The following is a 21235-nucleotide window of genomic DNA, read 5'->3' as shown; positions in this document are numbered from 1 at the left end:
CTCCCACTTCCCTTCCTCCCCTGCTTGTGCTCATTCTCAATCTCTCTCTCTCTTTCTCTCTCAAATAAATAAATAAAATCTTGGGGCACTCACTTGAGTGGCTCAGGGGTTGAGCATCTGCCTTTGGCTCAGGGCATGATCCCAGGGTCTTGGGATCGAGTCCCACATTGGGATCCCTGCAGGGAGCCTGCTTCTCCCTCTGCCTCTCTGTGTCTCATGAGTAAATAAATAAAATATTTAAAATATATATATGTAAAATAATTTAAAAATAAATAAATATTTTGCCCAGGGGTTCATTTATACCCCTATTTGAGTGCTGTATTTCATATTTTTAAAGATACTGTATTTATTTTTTTTTAATTTTTATTTATTTACTTATGATAGTCATCAGAGAGAGAGAGAGAGAGGCAGAGACACAGGCAGAGGGAGAAGCGGGCTCCATGCACCGGGAGCCCGACGTGGGATTCGATCCCGGGTCTCCAGGATCACGCCCTGGGCCAAAGGCAGGCGCCAAACCGCTGCACCACCCAGGGATCCCAAAGATACTGTATTTAAAGAAACAGAGATAAAAAGAAGCACAATTCTCACAACAGAAAGTCATTCTACATGAATCCTTCCTTACCTCCCCAGGGAACCGTCATGAGAAGCAGCCAAAAAGTAAAATAGCAAAAGCGAGAATAAAGACCACCTCCAGAGGCAAAGAGTAGCACACAGCAAGGAACGAAACATTATTTCTCCCATCTAAAAAAAAAAGTCTGATTTTCCACTGCTGCTCCCACTCCGGGCCACAGCACCTTTCCTCTGCTCCCTTCGCAACAATGCCCTTAAACAGAGCTCAGGCAGCTGTCGCCAGTCCTCCTCCCATCTCTCTTAACCACGTCCATGCGGGCCATCGCCATCCATGAAGGCCACCGCGGTCTGTGCAGGCCACCGCAGTCCATGCGGGCCACCACAGTACATGCAGGTGATTGTGGTCTGTGCAGGCCATCGCAGTCCATGCGGGCCATCGTGGTCCATGCAGGCCATCGACATCCATGCAGGCCACCACCATTCATGTAGGCCATCGCGTTCTGTGCAGGCCACCACGGTCCATGCAGGCCATCGCCGTCCATGTGGGCCATCATGGTCCATGCGGGCCATTGCAGGTCCATGCGGGCCATCGACATCCAAGTGGGCCATCATGGTCCATGCGGGCCATTGCGGTCCATGCGGGCCATCACCATCTATGTGGGCCATCGCAGTCCGTGCAGGCCATCACCGTCCATGCGAGCCATCGCCATCCAGGTGGGCCATCGCCATCTAGGTGGGCCATCGCCGTCCGTGTGGGCCATCGCCATCCATGTGGGTCATCGCCATCCATGTGGGCCATTGCAGTCCATGCAGGCCACTGTGGTCCGTGCAGGCCATCACCATCTATGTGGGCCATCGCCGTCAGTGCGGGCCATCACGGTCTGTGCAGGCCACTGCCATCCGCGCAGACCATCGCCGCTGCCAGGATGGTGAAACCGCCTTGTCAGGGTTTGCAGTGACCTTTTCACGAATAAACGCAGAGGCCCTTTCTAAGCCCTCCTCTTACTTCCCAGGGGGAAACATTTGGCGCAGCAGCTGAGGACTCCTCTTCCTTCTTGCTCTTTCCCCTTGGCACCGGGATCCCCCACCCTCTTGATTTCCCCCTTCCCCACTGGCTGCTCCATTCCAGCTCCCTTCCTGGTTTCCTCCTCTTCTCCCCTCCGCCTTCATGACACAGCAAACCTGGGCTTGGGTCACGGATCTCAGTCCACACTCGCTCCCTAGTGAGTCCCCCATCCGTGGCCCTAAATACCGCCTCCGTGCAGCTGGTGCCCCAGATCTGCTCTCCCAGACCCCAGGCTCATGTATCCAACTTCTGACTGGTCGCCTCAGCTTGCATAGCAAATAAACGTTTCCAACCGAAATGTGTCTAAAAGTGAACTCCGGATCCTCCCCACCTAAAGGGGCCCCATCCACAGCCCTCTGACACCATCCGATGACAGCTGCGTCCTCTTAGTCACTCGGGCAGTCATCGTGGCACCCATCGCTCTCAGCCTCCACGCCCCGGTAGTTCAGAAGACCCTATCAGCTCCACCTCTGAGACACTTCGGTATCCTTCCATCACTCATGTCCTTCCCTGCTTCCACCCTAAGGGATGCCACCAGCCTCTCAACTCGAACACCGCAAACATCTCCTCACGGGTCTTTCAGTTTCCCTCTCTGCACCTCGAGGATATTCTCAACACAGTGGCCACACCAAGTCTGTTCAAACCTAAGTCATGGGACACCTGGGTGGTGTAGTGGGTTGGGCGGCTGATTCTTGGTGGCCGCTCAGGTCACGACCTTGGGGTCCTGGAATCCAGCCCCACGGCACTGAGCTCCTCGCTGGGCATGGAGCCTGCTTAAGATTCTCCCTCCCTCTCCCGCTGCCCCTCCTGCTCGTTCCCCCCCCCCAAAAAATTAATAAATCTAAATTGGGAACTGAGCTCTATTATAGATAGATAAATCGATCGATTGATGTATAGATCTGCACTTACACAGAACATCTCCTTACAAAGAGTAAACTTGGGGCACCCCAGGGGATTCAGTCATTAAGCATCTGGAGACTTCCGGCTCAGGGCATGATCTCAGAGTCCTGGGATCCAGCCCCGCATCAAGGCCTCCAACTCCACACTCAGCAAGGAGTCTGCTTCGGCTGCTCCCTCTGTCCCTCCCCTCGCTCATGCTCTTTCTCTCTCAAATAAATAAATGAAAAATCTTTTTAAAAAAGAGTAAACCTGATGAAATTCAAGATGCATAAATGTTGACTTTAGATTGCATGTATTTTTGTATATATGTATATATAATAATATGTAATATGCACGTACACATATATGCATGTACACACACATATATACAATCAAGATACAGATATTCACTCATATAGAAAATCCGTTTACAAATAATAATCTTGACCAAATTCCTTACATAGACTCGTGGCCCCTTCACTCACCTCTTTATCATTCCTCTAACAGCTCTGTGAACACTGAGGATGTCTTCTAACTCTAACATGCTGTGACTCTCAGTAGTTTGAAAAAGAGCTGATGTCACAAACACATTGAGTTACAGTATCACTAAGGGCCAGATCCATTCTTAGTTACATAATCCCTGAGACACTACCAGCCTTGCTGGCCTCAAAAGAGAGTCTTGGGGTACAAAAAAAAGGGAGGGAGGGGACTAAACAAAGCCCTGACGCTACCAAAATTCTTAGTGTATTCTCATTATTAATCCTTGGCAAAGGAGCAGACAGTTTGGAGGTGGAAGAAGGCAGTGGGGAGCTTTAAAATAATAATTATTTATTTATATTTCCCTAAATACCATGGCACTTTCTAGTCACAGATGCTTAGGAAGCAGAAAATCACCCAAAGACCTCATTCCCCCCCTCCCACCGCCTGCCAATATCTCCACAGTAGGATCAGACACCCAAGACCATACTTTCCCTGCTAACTGGCTGTCAAGCAACTACCTCCAACAAATGGCAGTTTTTATCACTAATTCTTTCACGCCGCCTTTCATCTGTGAGGTCTGTAATCCATAAGAACAGCCTGATAATGATTAAGTAAAATCAAAGTGATCTTTTAAAAGCCTGTATGCTTTTATTGTTATAAATGCTTCACAAGTGAAAGATCAGTCAAAGGCATAAAGGTACCCTGATTCGAACTTCCTTTGTGATTGAATTAGTGTTTCTTTTGGAAGGCTCTCACATCAGGCGTCCGCTTCTCTGGGCAAAACCATGAATTGGCTGATGTTGTCCCAGAGGCTTTCCTATGCCCCCTTTCCCATCACTCTTCTTTCACGGACTCCTCTCGGTTACCTAGGAGTCCCTCCTGCTGCCTTCCACATTCCGCCTACTGCACACTCATGTTCCAGACTCTTTATAATTCTCCTTCCTAACACTACCATGTGTTTTTCCAAAGACTCAATTTCTTTGAGAGGCTTGCTAGGTGGCTAGCTAACCTAATAATCTTTACCACACCGTTGGATTAGTACTCATTCTCTTCAGAATTGTTTTTCAAGCAGAAATTTCTAGAAATTCTATCAACATCCCGGCGCAAAATGTTGTAGGTATTTTGATAAGCAGTAGGAGAGAGAGGACACTTGAATATAACTAGACCTTTTAGACAAGGATTGCTTTACTTGGCCATAAGGAGTTGAGGTATGTGTAGGGGTTCTGCACAGACACCCCCCCCCAACACACACACACACACACACACACAACGTGCCACTTTTGGCATATGGATTAATTTGAGCTAAAGGCACTTGAACCCCTGTGGGCTCAAAAGAAACTCTGTCCTTCCCTTAACCACACAGAAGAATCTAAATTGGAGGTCCTTCCGAGAAAAACAGTTATTAACAGAGAGAAATTTTATCTGAGTGACGCATCTGTATGGTCTGGCAAACATGTAATTACCAAACATCTGCTCTCCTTATTGCCCTGTGAAATGCATTTCTTTCCTCTGAAATTCCAGACCCCTAACCCCTTCTCCTTACAGAAAGACATATATGTATGTATGTATGTATATATATATACACACACACACCTCATTTTGCCTGTCTTTGGTACTTCCATATCTTTGTGGAGTCCCCATATGTATTAAATTTGGTTTTCTCCTGTTACTCTGCTTCATGTCAATCCATTTCTTTTTTTTTTAATTAAGATTTTATTTTTAAGTAAACTGTACACCCAACGTGGGGCTTGAACCCACAATCTTGAGATCAAGAGTCACATGCTCTATGAACTGAGTCAGCCAGGAACCCCATGTCAGTTGTTAGTCCTGTCAGAAGGACCTTTGAGGGGACAGGAATTCTTGCTCCCCAACATATGAAAGCTGTTTTCTCTGAAACCATCCACAAGGATGAGAATGTAACTCCAGCGCAGCCTGGGTGGCTCAGCGGTTTAGTGCTGCCTTCAGCCCAGGGCATGATCCTGGAGACCCAGGTTCGAATCCCATGTCAAGCTCCCTGCATGGAGCCTGCTTCTCCCTCTGCCTGTATCTCTGCCTCTCTCTGTGTCTCGCATGAATAAATAAATAAAATCTTTATAAAAAAAAGAGAGAGAATGTAACTCCAAACATCTAAGGAGTCTCCATCCAGTTGGCTTTCCACTGCGCCTAAAATAAAATCTATACTCCTGTTTAAAATCAAAAGGATCTGGCCTCTCCCTACTTGTCTCTACTGCATACACTACGCTCCAGCCAAACTGGCCTTCCTATCCTGCTTGAACATGCCAAGTTGCACCATTTTCCTGCCTTAAAACCTGCATTGCTATGTTCTAGTTCTTGGCATGCAAATTAGTCTTCATTTTGGTTCCCACCTCAAATGTCACCTCTTTCAACAATCTCAAGTAATCCTATAATCACTTTCTAATACCTCACCTATTTTATTTTCTTTAATCCCTATCACTGATTTCACCGAGCCCCAGCCACCTACCCTCTGGTAACCATCAGTTTGTTCTCTATAGTGAAGAGTCTGTTTCTTGGTTTGTCTCTCTTTCTTTTTCTTTTCCTTGGTTTGTTTGTCTTATTTTTTTCATGGTATTATAACTGTGAAATGTTTCTGTTCGTGTATTTGTTTCCCTGCTCCTCTTAGGCCCCCTACTAATGTACACTCTTCGTTGCCTATCATGTTCATCACTGTGTCCCTCATGTTTTGCACAGAAATTGATATGTATTCAATGCTCAATAAATATGTGCCGAATGAATGCAAGAAGATGAATCCAAGCATAACTTAACCTTTAAATTTAAATAATAGAGAAATCTCGTACTAATATTGGAAGGGGGTCATGGTCAATATCACTATGACTAATGTAACTAACTTATGTTTATAAGACTTTTATTGATCATGGACTACAGCATTTTTCCAATAAAACATTATAAATATTGGATTGACAAATATTCCACTTGCTTTTTTGAAAAGGTGTCCTTTTGATAAGATGTCACAAATGAATGCCAACATTCCTTAAGAAATATTGCCAACTCATCTTATTATTCTGTCAGTGTTAAGAAACTACATTTTCCTTTGGCCAATTTCTAGCTGTTCAAGTATGTAGTATCTATTGCTGGGACTTCAGAAGCCAATGAGCAACTTGCTTGTCACATGCTCCAACAAATGATCTCTTCCTCTATGCAGTGTAGCTAAGCAGAAAAGCAGCTCTCCTAAGATGATAACCAACACAGCACAGAATATTATTATACCTATGGTTTATTATCCTGCAAAGTTTACCCCAGCAGGCTGCCAAAAGAAAAAAAAAAAGCGGAGCAATTTAGCAATTTGGTTCTCTACCAGGCAGGCCCCATTTAGCTAGTTGTAGCTTAAAAGCAGATGTCTGAGAGCAAGCAGTTCAGCAAGCAGCAGTCAGATGCTTTTGTAGAGCTTTTTTCTTAAAAGGAAAAATTGAGGCAGGTCAGTGGGTTACAACTTCCTGGGCTTGCTATTGTTATCTATAAGGTGAGGTATCACCACTAAACCTGCTTTGCTAAAGTGAAACTCCAAGCTTAAAAAAATGAAAAACAAGCATTTTTCCTTCCAAGAATTAAATAAACTGGTTTTAAAAAAGGAAACTTAACATAAGTAGAGAGGGGGAAAAAATACCCACCAGTCACTAAGAGCTGAATAACATAACTTTCCCTTTAAGGAAAACATGTAGCAAAAGAAAACCTTGTTTTCTAAAAACTGCAATGAAATTTCTTGAGACCACACATCCTAGGAAAGCTTGATTGTTAATTCTTCCAGAGGAACTGTTAACACTTAAATGACAAAACTCTATTAACCTCTATTCTGCAATTATGTCACTATCAAATTAAATTTAAGGAAATACGCACAGACCCTATCTTGGCGTCCAAAACAAAAATTTCTTGGTGTTTTTCGGGGAGGGTTGGGGAGACTAAAGAGGAGGTATCTTTTTCATCAAACCTCTTAAACTGCCTCACTTCTCATTAATTTGGTCCTCTTTGTATTTGTGTGTGTGTGTGTGTGTGTGTGTGTGTGTTTCTTCCCAGATCAATTTCAAGGGTAAAGTCATCTCTAACTGGCATGCACTGTAAAACCGTAAAAATCTTTTCCACTGTTCATGGACCGTTTACAATCTGCAAGGTTTGGTGTGGGTATGAAACATATTCCTGCCAGCGGATAGCCTCATCAGCAGTGCTGAAAACCAATCCTTCTGTTTGGCTCATCAGGCCATATGGCTGCATAAAAAGGGAGCTAAACAAAAGTGCAACTAATGCACCTTGTCAATATGAGTTTGGAGTAATTATCTGATATAATGGCAAAGAAACTGCAGATGAATATATTCTCTTAGTCTTTAGTCATCCACCACTGCAAACATACACTAATTCACTGGGAGAACAAAAAAAATCAGATAAATGTCCTTTCTATCTTACAGGAACTAAAATAAAATACAGGGCAACAAAATTATATATATATATATATATATATATATATATAATGTGTGTATATAAAACAGTTCAATTATATATATAATGTATTACATATATATTATAGTTTAATTATATATAATGTATTACATACATTATATATAGAAGTATATTATTATGCTATATATTAGTATATCATTGTATAGTAATAATTTATAATTATGACATATCTAAATATATAAGTTAAACATATAATTAAAATTTTGTATGCATATATCACAGTTTCAAACAGAATCCCAGGTGTTTTGTAGTAACATCTTCCTAAAGATTAAGGGTCATGGTGCAAATGCAATCAGCGGTCTGAGTCCCCGGGGCAATTAAAAAGCGAGCGGAAGCAGCGAGGTGAAGTCGCGCCCCCCTGGCGGCCTCCAGAGCGGCGCTGAGCTCCCGCCGCAGCACTTGGCGGAGCAGCCGGGAGCTCGCCCTCGCGCCCCCCGGGCGTCGGAGTCACCACGGCAGCGGGTCCCCGCTCGCAGCGCCGCTCCGGCTTTGCAAAACCCCGAGGCAGCGTAAGCGTCCGCCTCCGGGACCGAGAGGCCGGGCGGTCGGAATCCCACCCTGAGCGTCGCCCCCGCCCCCCGCGGTGCAGACCCCAGGCCCACCGCGGTGCAGACCCCGCCCCCCGCGGCCCCCCAGCCCGAGCGCCCTCCCGGGTCCCCGCTGCCGGGGGTCGCCCCCGCCCCCCGCGGTGCAGACCCCGCCCCCCGCGGTGCAGACCCCGCCCCCCCGCGGCCCCCCCAGCCCGAGCGCGGCGGCGGGACGGAGCGGGCCACCTACGCCCCCCGGGTCCCCGCTGCAGGTGCCTGGGTCCCTCCTCGCCCTCTCGGCCAGCGCGTCTCGTCCCCGAACTTTCCAACTTCGGAGCCCGCGCTCCCAAAGGAGCCACGGGGGAGGGGGGCGCCGGGCCCCCCCGGGGCGCGAGGGCGCAGGAGCGCGCGGGGAGCCGGCCCGGAGCAGGTGCTGGGAGGCGGGGGTGGGGGGCCCGGGGCAGGGGGAGGCCGGGAGGGTGGATGCAGAAGTTGTCACCCCGGGGATGAAGGGGCGGGGCGGGGCGGGGGGGGGGGGCTGGGAGGAGGAAGCGGGAGAAACCGAGGGAGAAACTCTGGCACCGCACACATGCATGCACACGCACACGCACATGCACACGCACACGCACACGCACATGCACACACACACGTGCACACACGCGCACGCACGGCCTGTTTCCAAAAAGGACGAGCCGCCCCGAGCCCGGGAACCGGGAAGGCGCAACAGCTCCCCAAGCTCCGTGAGCGGCAGAGCGCCCGGGTGTCGCCGGGTCACCAGGGGCGCCCCGGGGAAGGCGAGCTGTCGCCCGCGGCACCTGCGCGGCGGCCCGGGGCGGCGGCGCGCGGGGGGGCACTCACCCTTGAGGCCGGGGGGCCCCGTCTTCTCGGCCATCTTCCCCCGCCCCTCCCCGGCCCCCCGCGCTCTGCTCCGGCGGCCGCCCGGCTCAGCAGGCTCTTTGTGGCGGTGACGGCATCTGCGCGCTCGCTGGCCGGGTGCGGGCGCGGGTGCGGGTGCGGATGCAGGTGCGGGTGCGGGTGCGGGCGCGGGCGCGGGCGCGGGTGCGGGTGCGGGTGCGGGTGCGCGTGCGGCCGCGGGTGCAGGTGCGGGCGCCCCTCGCGCTGGCGCTGCTGCGGCCGCGGTGGCTGCGGCGGCGACTGTGCAGGCGGCTGCGCCGCTCGGGCTGCGGAGGGGGCCGCGCCGGGGCCCCGGAGCGCCCGCCCAGACTGACCTCCCCCTGCCCGCGCCCCCTCCCCTGCGCCCCCCCCGGGGTCCCGTCGGAGCCGCCAGCTCCAATCCAACCAGTGGCGGCGCCGTCACCGAGCAGCCGCGGCCCCGCGGGGTGGGGGGCGGGGGGAGCCCTGGGCTCTCCGGGGCCGCGAGGTGGGACGCGGGGCGGCTGCCTGCGGTGGAGCCCGCGTCCTGCAGCCCGCTCTCCTCGGGGTCTCCGAGCCCCCTCCCGGGCTGCAGGGCGCGACGTGGGGGGGGGGGGCGGGGAGGTGGAGGGGGCGCTGCAAGAGACGCGGGCCCCCCCAGGCCGACCAGAACTCCCGCCAACTGCAGGAGAAACTGCACCGGCGCCGCCCCACCGCGCCCAGCCGCCGAGCACCCCAAAAGCATCCTCCGGGGCTCCAAGCCCCAAGCCCCAGCGGACGCCGCGGGCCCCACGCAGAGCCGCGGAGGGCAGAGGGAACCTGGGGGCCGGACCCCCGCGCTCGCGCCCTGAGCATCTCTGTCACCGGGACTCCGGACACGGCCCTTGCGGCTGCGGGAATAGAAAGTTCCAGCTCTCCGGGTGTTGGGGGGGACCGGGCGGGGCAGGGGGCTGGGCCTCCCGGCCTTGGGGACCAGCGCGTCCCAGGGGCTGCGTCCGGGTCTCTCGCGGCCCAGGGGTCCCGGGAGGAGCTGTCCTCCCCGGGGGTGCTGACCGCGGGGCTCCCGCGCGGGCGAAAGTTGAAGACGCGGCTGAGAATGTGAAGGTAGTGACAGCCCTTAACAGAAGGGCGGGAGGGGTGACCCGTGTGGAGGGGAAATACAGAATCCTTTTTCTTTTTTCTTTACAGGAGCCGAGTTTTCCCTTTTTTCCCTTTACAGGAGCCAAAAGAGTTTTTCCCTTAAACCTACTTACTAAGGCACAGTGATATTAACGCTTCTCCTTTCCTTTCCCTCCCTACATTTCCAGCCTACTCTGGTTATCTAAATGTCCAGTGATTCCATGGAGTAACCACTAGCCAGAGGCTTCCCCAGCACCAGGGTGCTGTAGCAGAAAGAACACTGGAGTCCAAACCCCTTGAGTTTTGAGTTCTGGCCCTGGAACTTCATGGCTCCGAAAACTTGCAGAAGTCCTCTATTATCCCCTTTTCTGGTTTGTACAATATCAACTCCAAGATTCCTTCCAGCTCTAAAGGATGTCCTGAGATTTTTTTTTTTTTTTTGCATCGCAAAATCATGACACATTTTTTTCTACTCTTTCTGAATGTGACTTTATATCGTGTATTATCATACTGATAATATATCGTATCATGCTGATAATATCGTGTATATCATGCTGAAGTAAGTAATCCGAAGAACATGTGAAATACCCAACCCCTCTCACAACAAAGGCATGCATTGGATATAAAACACAAATAGCAAGTTTACTTTAATTAGCAAACAGGCCCAGTCTCTGATTTAATTCAAAACTGCTCTGTCGGGGTGCCTGGCTGGGTCAGTCAGTAGAGCATGCCATACTTGATATCAAGGGTGATGAGTTTGAGTCCCACCCTGGGGATAGAATTTACTTAAAAAACAAACTAACAAACAAACAAAACAAAAAACCTGCTTTGTCATCTCTTCAGACTCTTAAGATGTGCATTATACAGGCTTGTAAATGTTCTTAGTCCATTTTATGTGTTCATATTTTAACACATTAGAATAATATCTTATAACTTATTACTTTTACATACTTTATTTCATTTAATTCTGACCACATACTTGTGAGTTTAGAGGTCCAGTTCTGTCTTCCATGTTTTATAGGTAAGAAAATGAGATTCATGAAGGTTCATGACCTGTATACAACTTTCAGGGCTTCTATGCAGCTCTTCTAACTCAATACCAGGCTCTTCACATGATACCAGCCTATGAAATAAAATACTTCTACTTCAGACCAGGGAGAGGTTCCTTTTTTCTATGTACTCCTTCCATGGTGTCAATACTATTCTCAGCAGCGGGAACTCAGAATTTTAGTTGACAAATTATGTCTATGTTTTACACTTGTAGCATTTCAAAGTGTTTTTACATGCATTTTCCTAGTTGAAGATCACAATTATCACAGGAGATCACAAAAGAGGTTTGTTCAGCCCACTGAACAGGTAAGGAAACAGACTCATGGACTTTACACGGACATGTAAAGTCCCAATTACTTTATAGAGTCACAACTTCCAGGCCAAGTGTCTTCTGACTAGCCCATGCTGCATATATTTAACAGTTGCAAAGACAATGCCTATAGGGATCAGTAAGGTAAGATACATGACACAAACAGTATAAATATGTATACTGTCCTTGAGTGAAAGGTAGGGACTGTGCAACAGCCCCAGGTTACCTCATAGTAACGGAAACCTAGAGATGTAAGGATTTTGATTTTTCAAAGGAGTTAAGAATCCATATTTCCAGTTAAAATATCTCTGTTGATGTTGCTTAACACATAAAACAAAGCAAAACACGGCAGGCCTAACAAAACACATCTGCCAGTAATACTCCAGCCTATGGGTTGTGTCTCTATGTCTGTTTTCACATCTCATAAATTGAGTTTTATCATCAGAAAGCACAGGATTGAACTGAATCCTTGGATATAGTTCTGATTCTGTTGGTATCCACGTGCCCTCAAAACTAGAGATTATCACGATTTTAATCCAATTAATCATGATTTCTAAAGAGAAATTTCCAGAGATCACTGTTTCTTAATGTCTGGCTGTTCTTGGAGCCACCAATGAGAATAACTACAGTAAATAATTTTTAAGTCACATGTGATTCTGCTGGATGCAAGGAAACTTATACATTTTATTTGATGATGATGATGATGATGATGATGATGAAAACAAGGACAAAGTTGGCCTAATTTCTATTTCCCTTAGAGAAATGCTCTGAATGAATCCTTTCAAAAAATAGCCATGATGCTAAAATGGTAACTTTAGTGAGATGTAGTATAATCATTCTTCATAGATCATTCTAGCCACGTCAAGACTCCCTAAAGAGGAATGGAAGAAAGGAACGCATGTTCCTCATGTGAAAGTAGCAAGTGAGCTCAACAGGGAAAATGAACTTGTCATGTATATTATACTAAAGGCCAAAATGAAAATAGAATTCATACTACACAAAGCATAATTGTCATTAATTTATATGTTACTGCAATTTCAGTAAAAAGGTTGAAAAATATAACCCTCAGAAGAGTGGGGGGGGGGTTGCTGGAATATTTTATATCAAAAGCCTAACTATAAATTAACTACTATAGTTTAGGGGAAATAAAAAGAGAAAACAAAAGCCCCAATGATTTTAATCATGTTAATACCAAATTATGTCAAAAGAATCTGAATTCACTCCACTTTTGAAAAAACATCTTGTATTTTAAAATTTGACATGTAAAAAAAAATCATAATATTCACCTCAGCTGAGGTTTTAAAGGAACCTACAATTCTGTGACTAAAACTAAAAAAAAAAAAAAAAAAAAGGTAGAAAAAAGAGAGGATAATAGGAAGAGAGTGGGATAGTCAACAAGTGCATTAAAAAAAATCTTGAGCACTTACATACTCAAAATCCAATTATGTGAAGAAGTAGGGAAACTGAGTCTGTCTTCCTACCCCTTCCTGCATACCACTGCATACCACTGTGGATGCACGCACGAAGCCTTAAACAATATTTCTCCTCTTTATCTCTGGTAACCAGATTGACATAGATTCATATAATAAAATTTCACCTGAGTTTAAATGGAGGGTCCCTGGAGTGAGAGCTTATAGAATCTTTGTCTCTTCATTCTAATTCTCCCATTGATAACCCTGACCTCAAGAAACCTAATTTCACTTATGCATATTTGAATTGCACAGAGAGACATGAAATTCAGGGACATCACTTAGGGGGCTTAAGTGTAAATTCTAGGTTTCTTAGGAAAACCTGCACAAAAAGATCCCTTAACATCACTAATTTCAGAGCCAACCTCTCCTGTAGAGACAGCTGCCTTACGAATGACACGATCACTACTAGCAATTTCAATGATATCGAAAATATCATGCTCAATTTGTGCAGAAGAAAATTTTATTTAATTTTGCTAAATTCAGTTACTAACCTCTAGAGCCATGCCCCTCCAGAAAGAAGTTAACAGGAAGTATTTTTGCGCCCACAATGACATGTACGCTTATTATAGTTCAATCCCACAGAAACAAAAGAAACAAAAGCAAGCCTTTGGGAGGGCCAAGAAACCCAAAGCTAGGTCTGTGCTCAAATTAACCTAGAAATTCCTTTGAGGGAAGTGCTCCAGACCTGGCCTAAATAAAGCAGAGCATGGATGGAAGGATAGCCGATATCTCATAGAGATAGTTGGATATGTATGACACACAGCTAAACCATCAAGATTTCATGGAATATATATATAAACAACTTAAATAGTTTTGATACTCCAGTTGGCCTACTCAAGGACAAAATCTTCAGTCTGACCTCTTCTAGCTTCTAATTAATCTATTTACCCCTAAAATGTTCAAAAACTGCAGTAACTCCTTCCATTTTAATTCCTGTTTATTACCTTGTTCTTTTATTCAGTCAATCGATTCCCTCTTACGTAAGTGAGCGAGCGATTCACACGTGAAATAAATGACACAAAATAATTAAATATTTCTGAGATATTTTTGTCAACAAGCCAAGTTGTATTTCTCATCCTTTTCTCTTTTCTGTTTATTCTATTCAACAAATATGTGTTGAGTAATTCTACATGCTAGTTACTATTCTGGGTGATTGGTTATAATGTAGTAAAACAAAATGGTCCACACATTCATGGTATTCGCAATTTTATAGGAGAGACAAAATTAACCTGTAAAGTTCTTACGGAAACAGCACATCCAAGGTCCCCAATAGAAAATTCAGGATTGGAGCAGCTCAGGAATTGGTTTCCAAATTCCAAAGTGATTGGGTATGTCATCAATTAAAATTTTCTTTTTGCTTACACAACTCCAACTACATTTATTTGGTTTTATTTACCTTGTGTCTACTAGTGTATTAACATGTACATTATCAAATGCACAAAAAGTTGAAAGTTTTAAATGGACAACTTTAAACATCTGCAGAGACTATTGCTTTAGAGGAACTTAAAGAAGAGCAATGTGGGTGAAGGCTAATATATGATGATTTTAAGCAGGGACAATCTGGTCTAGTTTACATTTTAAAATACTATTCTGATTACTGTATGAGTAATTGGAATAAGTCTAATTAATTAACTAATTAATTAATTATATAGTTTTGGGGTTGGGTGAGAGTTACATGTTTATACTGACTCAGATGTGCTCTGAAGCCCATCTAGGCTTAGAAGCAATGCATTCCATAGCAATGAACACAACTGGCATCCAGATCTTGGTTTCTAAATACCATTGTCCACTAAAAAAGACAATGATCCTTGGAGAAATGAGTCCAGGTCTGTAGCACCCAAAGCACTAGGTCAACCTGGAATACCTTGATATGCCAGAAAGCAAGGAAGTATTCAAAGACTAATGAGACCATACCAAGAGGACAAAGGAGACAACTGGGAGTGGTTGTCTACTGATCAAATGTATGAAAACGTGAACCTCAAAAAGAATAATGATGGCAATAGGTTACGATACATTGAATAAAATAAAATTTATGAATTCACAGTGATATTCAAAAGAGAGAATTTGAGCTATTTCCTTTTTTAAGCATTGAATTAATAAGTATAGAAGAAATGATAGAATTAGAAAATCATCATTTGGCAAGGTCCAATATAATAGCCAAAGATCATCAATAGATGCTAAAGCCTTTGGATAATTGTTGTTGGGAACACGATATTCAAATGGTCTCGAAATATTATTCCATGTATTAGTTACTAATTGAAAAGGGAAATTAATCTGTATAATGGAAAATTTGTGTAGTCACCACCTTAATCAACTAAATAATCAAATTTATCATCACCAATAGTTGAACAATGTGTCATGTGCCTTGTAATGAAACTCAGTAAGTATGCAATTGTCATCTATGTAGTTTTCTTATCAAAAATATTTAACATAAAACTATGGGGTGCCTGGCTGGGTCAGTCAGAAGAGCATATGCCTCTTGATCTTGGTGTCATGAGTTGGAGCCCCATGTTGGGAAATTAATAAAAACGATAATAAATAAACTTTAAAAAATATATTTAACCTAAAACTAATCATGAGGAAGCAACTCAAATAAATCCAAAATGTGCAATTCTATAAGACACTGGACTTTTATTTTTTTTAAAAAATCAATATCATGAAAATAAAGATCTGTTCTATACACTAAAGATGTATAAACACCAAATGCAATGCATGAAACTTAGCTGGATCCTGGACCAGGGTAGGGAAGGTAAATCACTTATAAAAGACATTTTGGAAACAAGAAAAAGTTAAATATGAACTGTATGTTAGATGTTACAGAATTAATAGTATTTTCTTAAATGCATTGGTGGTATTATTGTTGAGAATGTCCTTATTCCTAGGAGATGTATACTAAAATATTGAGTTGAACATACAAAATGACAATTTCACAAAGTTAAACATAACATTAAGATGAATGCCCTGATGTCTGCAACTTGCTTTCAATGGTCAGGTGGGGGGAAAAAATTAATAGATGATATGTAAATAGGTAGTAGCTAGTGAGCTAGTGAGCTAAATAAGACAATCAGCGCAAAATGTTAAAAATCAATGAATATTGGTGAAAGAACAGAAATGTTCATCATAAAAATCTTTTAACACTTTTATTCATTTGAAAATTTTCAAAACACAAAGTTGAAAAATGGGGGAAAAGTGAAAAACTCAGGCTTTCTCAATTAAAAGTAAGAGTTTATTTAGGGGCACCTGGCTGGCTCAGTTAGTAGAGTATGTGACTCTTGACCTCAGGGTTGTGAGTTCATCAAGCTCCATGTTGGATGTAGAGATTACTTAAAATCTTTTTTTAAAAAAAATGGCTTATTTAGGATAAATCCAGTCTCTTATAGAAAAGTAACCCTCAAAATTTCAAGGTTTTTCTTTCCCCCTCTCCTTTCTCTTTTCTCACCTTTTGAGATCTGGGCACAGAAGTTTATAATATTTTAGTATAGCACACTGCATGTGTTGTCTGGTCTCATGTTGTCCTCTCCAGGCATGCATATGTCTGGCTGATGCACAGCTTGCCTCACCTGGGCTCTGGGCATTGGATTATATGTTCACTGACCACTGCTAAAGAGATCAAGAGTCTGATCTCTTGGCATGGGCAATGCATGGTGATTACCCTCAAGAAACTCAACCATCTCCCCCTACAGACCAGGCCGTCTACATTGATTTTCACTGATGCTGCTCATCTTCTGAGACTTCGCAATATCCTCCATCTGGACCTCAACTTGGAGTTGCCTATTGCCTACTCAGTTACCACTGTGATTCCTTTGAACAGAGACCTCTACTGAGAGCTCCTCTGCTGTGACTTTCTGGCAAGTATGTTAATGCCTGTTTCTAAATTACTCTTTGTATCTCCTCAGAATTGCTCAGCAACCTCTAGATTTTTTTCTGCAATATGCACCGGCCATAAGAAACCAGGTACTGTGTTAATATAATGATGTGGGAAACAAAGGAAGAAGACAGATTATTAAATTTCCTCACTACTCACAACCCATTGACAAGTCCCTGAAAAAGGCACAGTGACCTACCTCTACAAACTGAGCTGCCTCGATGTTCATACTTTGCTAAGCCCAAAAGGCAACTTTAGCCCGACCTCCAGGATCCTATAAGTCTACTTTAACATATAAAAATTCCTTTATAAATTTCCTTTATCTCTAAACCCCCTGAGATACGTGTTGGCAATCATCCCCCAAGCATACGGTCCACCGATATACATCTGAAGGGTCTCCTGACTCAGGTTTTATTAGGTAGTAATAAGTGACCTTTCCCCAACAACTGCTAGCCCCCTCACAGTCCTGGAAACCTTGCTTCTAAAGTTCCTTAGAGACTCACACTATCCTTAACCACCCCCCGCCCAAATTGAAAGTTTATAATGGGTCACTCCTCATGACCCCAACTCAGCTCTTTCTGCCCATAGATCTTGTCCCTGTACTTTGATAAAATCACCTTTTTACACCAAATACAGCTCAAGAATTCTTGGCCATTGGCTTCAAACCCTAGCATCTTTCCTATATCACATAGCATGCTTTTTTAAATTTTGCTTCTGTGGCTACCCCATGTTGGCAAAGGGCTTCTCTCAGAGGCTTGTAACTTCTCCGCCAGTGATGTTCTCCAATGTCCCCAAAAATTATCAACCTGAGATCCACTGTGAGTAAGGGACACTGTCTCATCTCTTGCTCCCTTGCCTCTCACACAAACCCCTTAACTTTCTCTAGCACTTTCTATTTTTCATATGATGGGACTTCACTTGGATACTTGGATAGTATCCTCCATCTTTTCTCCATAATGGCTATTGTAACACTCTATGTTCAAATAACTAAACTTTCCTCTTGGTTTATAAAGGGACACTTTTGGAATTCATATGCCTCTTTCATATTTCAAAAAGGCCTGGATTTTAAGATAACTGTTTCACAAGGAACTTGAGAAAGTTGGCCTTGAGATTCAAAATTAAGCAAAGATCCCTTTTCTCTAGGTGAATTATCCCTCCTTGGAAGGAAGGAATGTTACCGATTCAGTGTGTAAGGAACCACAGGACAAATGGTTTACAAAGAATTAAATCTTCTTTGGTTTCCTAGGTAAAAAACATTATTGTCATTAGGGTCACCAAAGGACATTAAATTGGGATTTGGGAACCTGGCTGGCTTAGTTGGTAGAGTATGCTACTCTTGATTGTAAGATCAAGATCAATCCTTAGCCCGAACTCAGGTAGACATTACTTAAAAAAATAAAAAAAATAAAAAAAAAACACTACATTGAATTGGGAAATCTGGGTTCCAGTCATAACTTGTCTACTGATATGACTTGTGACTTTGGATAACTAACATGATAAAAAAAAATAGTAGTAGCAATTACTGATCTTCTGTTATGGTGGCCAATGATGCTGGGTCTTTGATTTATTTTTAGTACTCCTGTCTCAGTCTTCCAGTTACTATTCTAAATCTTCACCATTCCCCTCTAGTCTCTGGTCACAACCTTTTTATGTGAGAAAACATGAATTCATAGCTTAAACTGCTGATGTGCTTTCTGACATATACAGTCACTTTCCCAACTGATACAGTGAGTATAAATACAGTTTGTAGATATGGTGGCAGAAAGTTGGAAAAGTTTCTAATGGCTCCTACTTTCTCTTTGAAGTAGGAGATAAAGTCACCTGCTGAGTTTGAGGAAGTAAAGTATAGGGAAGAACATCTGAGAAGAATAGATGAAATGACATACCTATTGTGGAGAATAGGAGATAGGGATAACTAAGGAAACATTGAAATAATCTCGAGCATTCTTGAGGACAAGATGACGTTTTTCTGTTTTTTTTTCCTTCCAAATTTGTATTTAAATTCTAGTCGGTTAGCATATAGTGTAATATTGGTTTCAGAAGTAGAATTTAATGGTTCATCACTTACACATAATACCCAGGGCTCATCTAAGCAAGTGTCTCCCTTAATACCGATCACTCATTTAGCCCATCCTCTACCCACTTCCTTCATCAACTCTCAGTTTGTTCCCTATCCTTCAGAGTCTCTTATGGTTTGCCTCCCCCTCTCTCCTCTCTTTTTTTCTCTTCTCACACAATTATCTGTTTTGTTTCCTAAATTCCACCTATGAGTGAAATCATTTGGTATTGGTCTTTCTCCGACTGACTTATTTCACTTAGCATAATGCCCTCTAGTTCTATCCACATCATTACAAATGGCAAGATTTCATTCTTTTTGATGGGTGAGGAATATTCTATTGTATATATTAATATCATCTCCTCTTTATCCACTCATCAGTTGATGGACACTTGGGCTCTTTCCATAGTTTGGCTATTGTTGATAATGCTGCTCTAAACATTGGGGTGCATGTGCCCCTTCAAATCTATATTTTTGTATCCTTTGGGTAAATGCATAATAGCACAATTGCTGGATTGTAGCGGAGCTCTATTTTTAACTTCTTGAGGAACCTCCATACTGTTCTCCAGAGTGGCTGCACCAGTGTGCATTCCCACCAACAGTATCCTTGGCATCCTTGCCAGCACCTGTTGTTTCCTGTGTTGTTAATTTTAGCCATTCTGACTGCTGTGAGGTGATATCTCCCTGTAGTTTTGATTTGTATTTCCCTAATGAGTGATGTTGAACATCTTTTCATGTGCCTGTTAGCCATCTGGACATCTTCTTTGAAAATATATCTAACCATCTGCTAAGAAACAGTTGCTTCTTTTGTACATTACATAGCATGTTGTTTGTGCCTTTATCATTAATATTCATTTTATTTATCTTATATCTTAGTAATTTGTGTGGATGTCTGTCTCTCTATTGACTAGATGGTTGACATGTTTGTCCTTAGCCATTATAATGGGACAATAGCTCCTAATTTACTGATAAGTACTCTTTGGCTAGAGTAATGATGAATGGTACTGAAAGATAGGGTATTTTGGGATTAGCTCAAGGAGCCTCTGAATGTACAGTTATGAAGAAGAAAGGACATTAGTATATAATAGATATTTAATGAATACTTTTTAATTAAGTCATTAATAATCCAAATATCTTTATTCATTCTATTTTCCTTAGTGAATGCTGAATAAGAATGGTGAGAGTAGGTATTCTTGTCTTACTTCTGATCTTAAGAAAAAACTTGCAGCCTTTTATTGCTGGGTATGATGTTAGCTATGGGTTTGTCATACATGGCATTTATTATGTTAAGGTACATTTCTTCTACACCAAATTTGTTGAGGGTTTTTCTCATGAAATGATGTTGTATGTTTGTCAATCTTTTTCAGCATCTATTGAGAAGATCATATATTATTTTTATCTTCCATTCTATTAATATGGTATATTAGATTTATTGATTTGCATATGTTGAACCATCCTTGCATCCCAGGAATAAATCCCACTTGATCGTGGTGTATGAACATTTTAATGTGTTGTTGAATTTGGTTTGATCATATCTTGTTGAGAATTTCATAGAGATATTGGTCTCTAGTTTTCTTTTCTTACAGTAGCTTTAAATGGTTTTGGTAGCAACAGGAATTCTTGCCTCATAGAAACAGTTTGAGAGTGTTTTTCTCCTCTTCAATCTTTGGAAGAGTTTGAGGTTGGCATCAGTTCTTTAAATATTTGGTAGAATTCACCAGTAAAGCCTTCTACTCCTGGGGTTTTCTGCATTGGGAGGTTTTTGATTACTGATTCAATACCCTCTCTTGCTATTTGTCTATTCAGATTTTCTATTTCTTCATGATTCAGTCTTAGTAGATTGTATGTTTCTAGTAATGCATCCATTTCTTCTAGGTTATCCAATTTGGCATATAATTATTCATAGTAGTCTCTTATGATGCTATATAGTTCTATGGTATCAGTTACAATATCTCCTCTTTCATTTTTGATTTTGAGTCTTCTTAGTCTAAAGACATATCAATATTATATATCTTTTTTAGAAGATTTTATTTTTAAGTTATCTCTACACTCAACATGGGGCTTAAACTCACAACCCCAACATCAAGAGTTGCATGCTCTACTATCTGAGCCAGCCAGGTGCCTTTTTATGTATATTTTTTTAAAAACCAGCTTTTTAAAATTAACAAGGCAGGAAACAACAGATGTTGGAGAGGATGTAGAGAAAGGGGAACCCTCTTGCACTGTTGGTGGGAATGCACACTGGTGCAGCCACTCTGGAAAGTAGTGTGGAGGTTCCTCAAGAAGTTAAAAATTGAACTACCCTATGACCAAGCAATTTCACTACTGGGTTTTTACCCCAAAGAGACTGATGTAGTAAAACGCCAGGACACCTGCACCCCAATGTTCATAGCAGCAACGTCCACAATAGCCAAACTGTGGAAGGAGCCACGATGTCCTTCAACAGATGAATGGGTAAAGAAGATATGGTCTATATATAC

The 21235-nt window shown here is 43.3% G+C and overlaps 1 protein-coding gene and 1 long non-coding RNA gene across 9 annotated transcripts in view; one reads left to right on the top strand and one right to left on the bottom strand.

Moving 5' to 3' along the window:
- The window catches only part of SLC44A5 (solute carrier family 44 member 5), a 340012-nt gene extending 336199 nt beyond the window's left edge, over positions 1-3813 (bottom strand). For 3 of the 8 annotated variants that reach the window (XR_005361388.1, XM_038541648.1, XM_038541646.1), the window contains exon 1: positions 3001-3086. The gene's annotated coding sequence lies outside the window, so the exon portion shown is untranslated. Of the gene's footprint in view, positions 1-3000; positions 3087-3696 lie in introns of those variants that run through there. The other 5 variants (XM_038541647.1, XM_038541649.1, XM_038541652.1 and 2 more) reach the window with 3 other exon arrangements.
- A 6387-nt stretch (positions 3814-10200) lies between these two features.
- Positions 10201-21235, top strand: part of LOC102155113 — a 28199-nt gene continuing 17164 nt past the window's right edge. The window contains exons 1-2 of the long non-coding RNA XR_005360473.1: positions 10201-10373; positions 16518-16686. This is a non-coding gene — a long non-coding RNA (uncharacterized LOC102155113). The remainder of the gene's footprint in view (positions 10374-16517; positions 16687-21235) is intronic.

The sequence above is a fragment of the Canis lupus genome, chromosome 6 (assembly GCF_011100685.1).
Source record: "Canis lupus familiaris isolate Mischka breed German Shepherd chromosome 6, alternate assembly UU_Cfam_GSD_1.0, whole genome shotgun sequence".
Lineage (NCBI taxonomy): Eukaryota > Metazoa > Chordata > Mammalia > Carnivora > Canidae > Canis > Canis lupus.
This window is presented reverse-complemented; position numbering and strand designations above follow the sequence as displayed.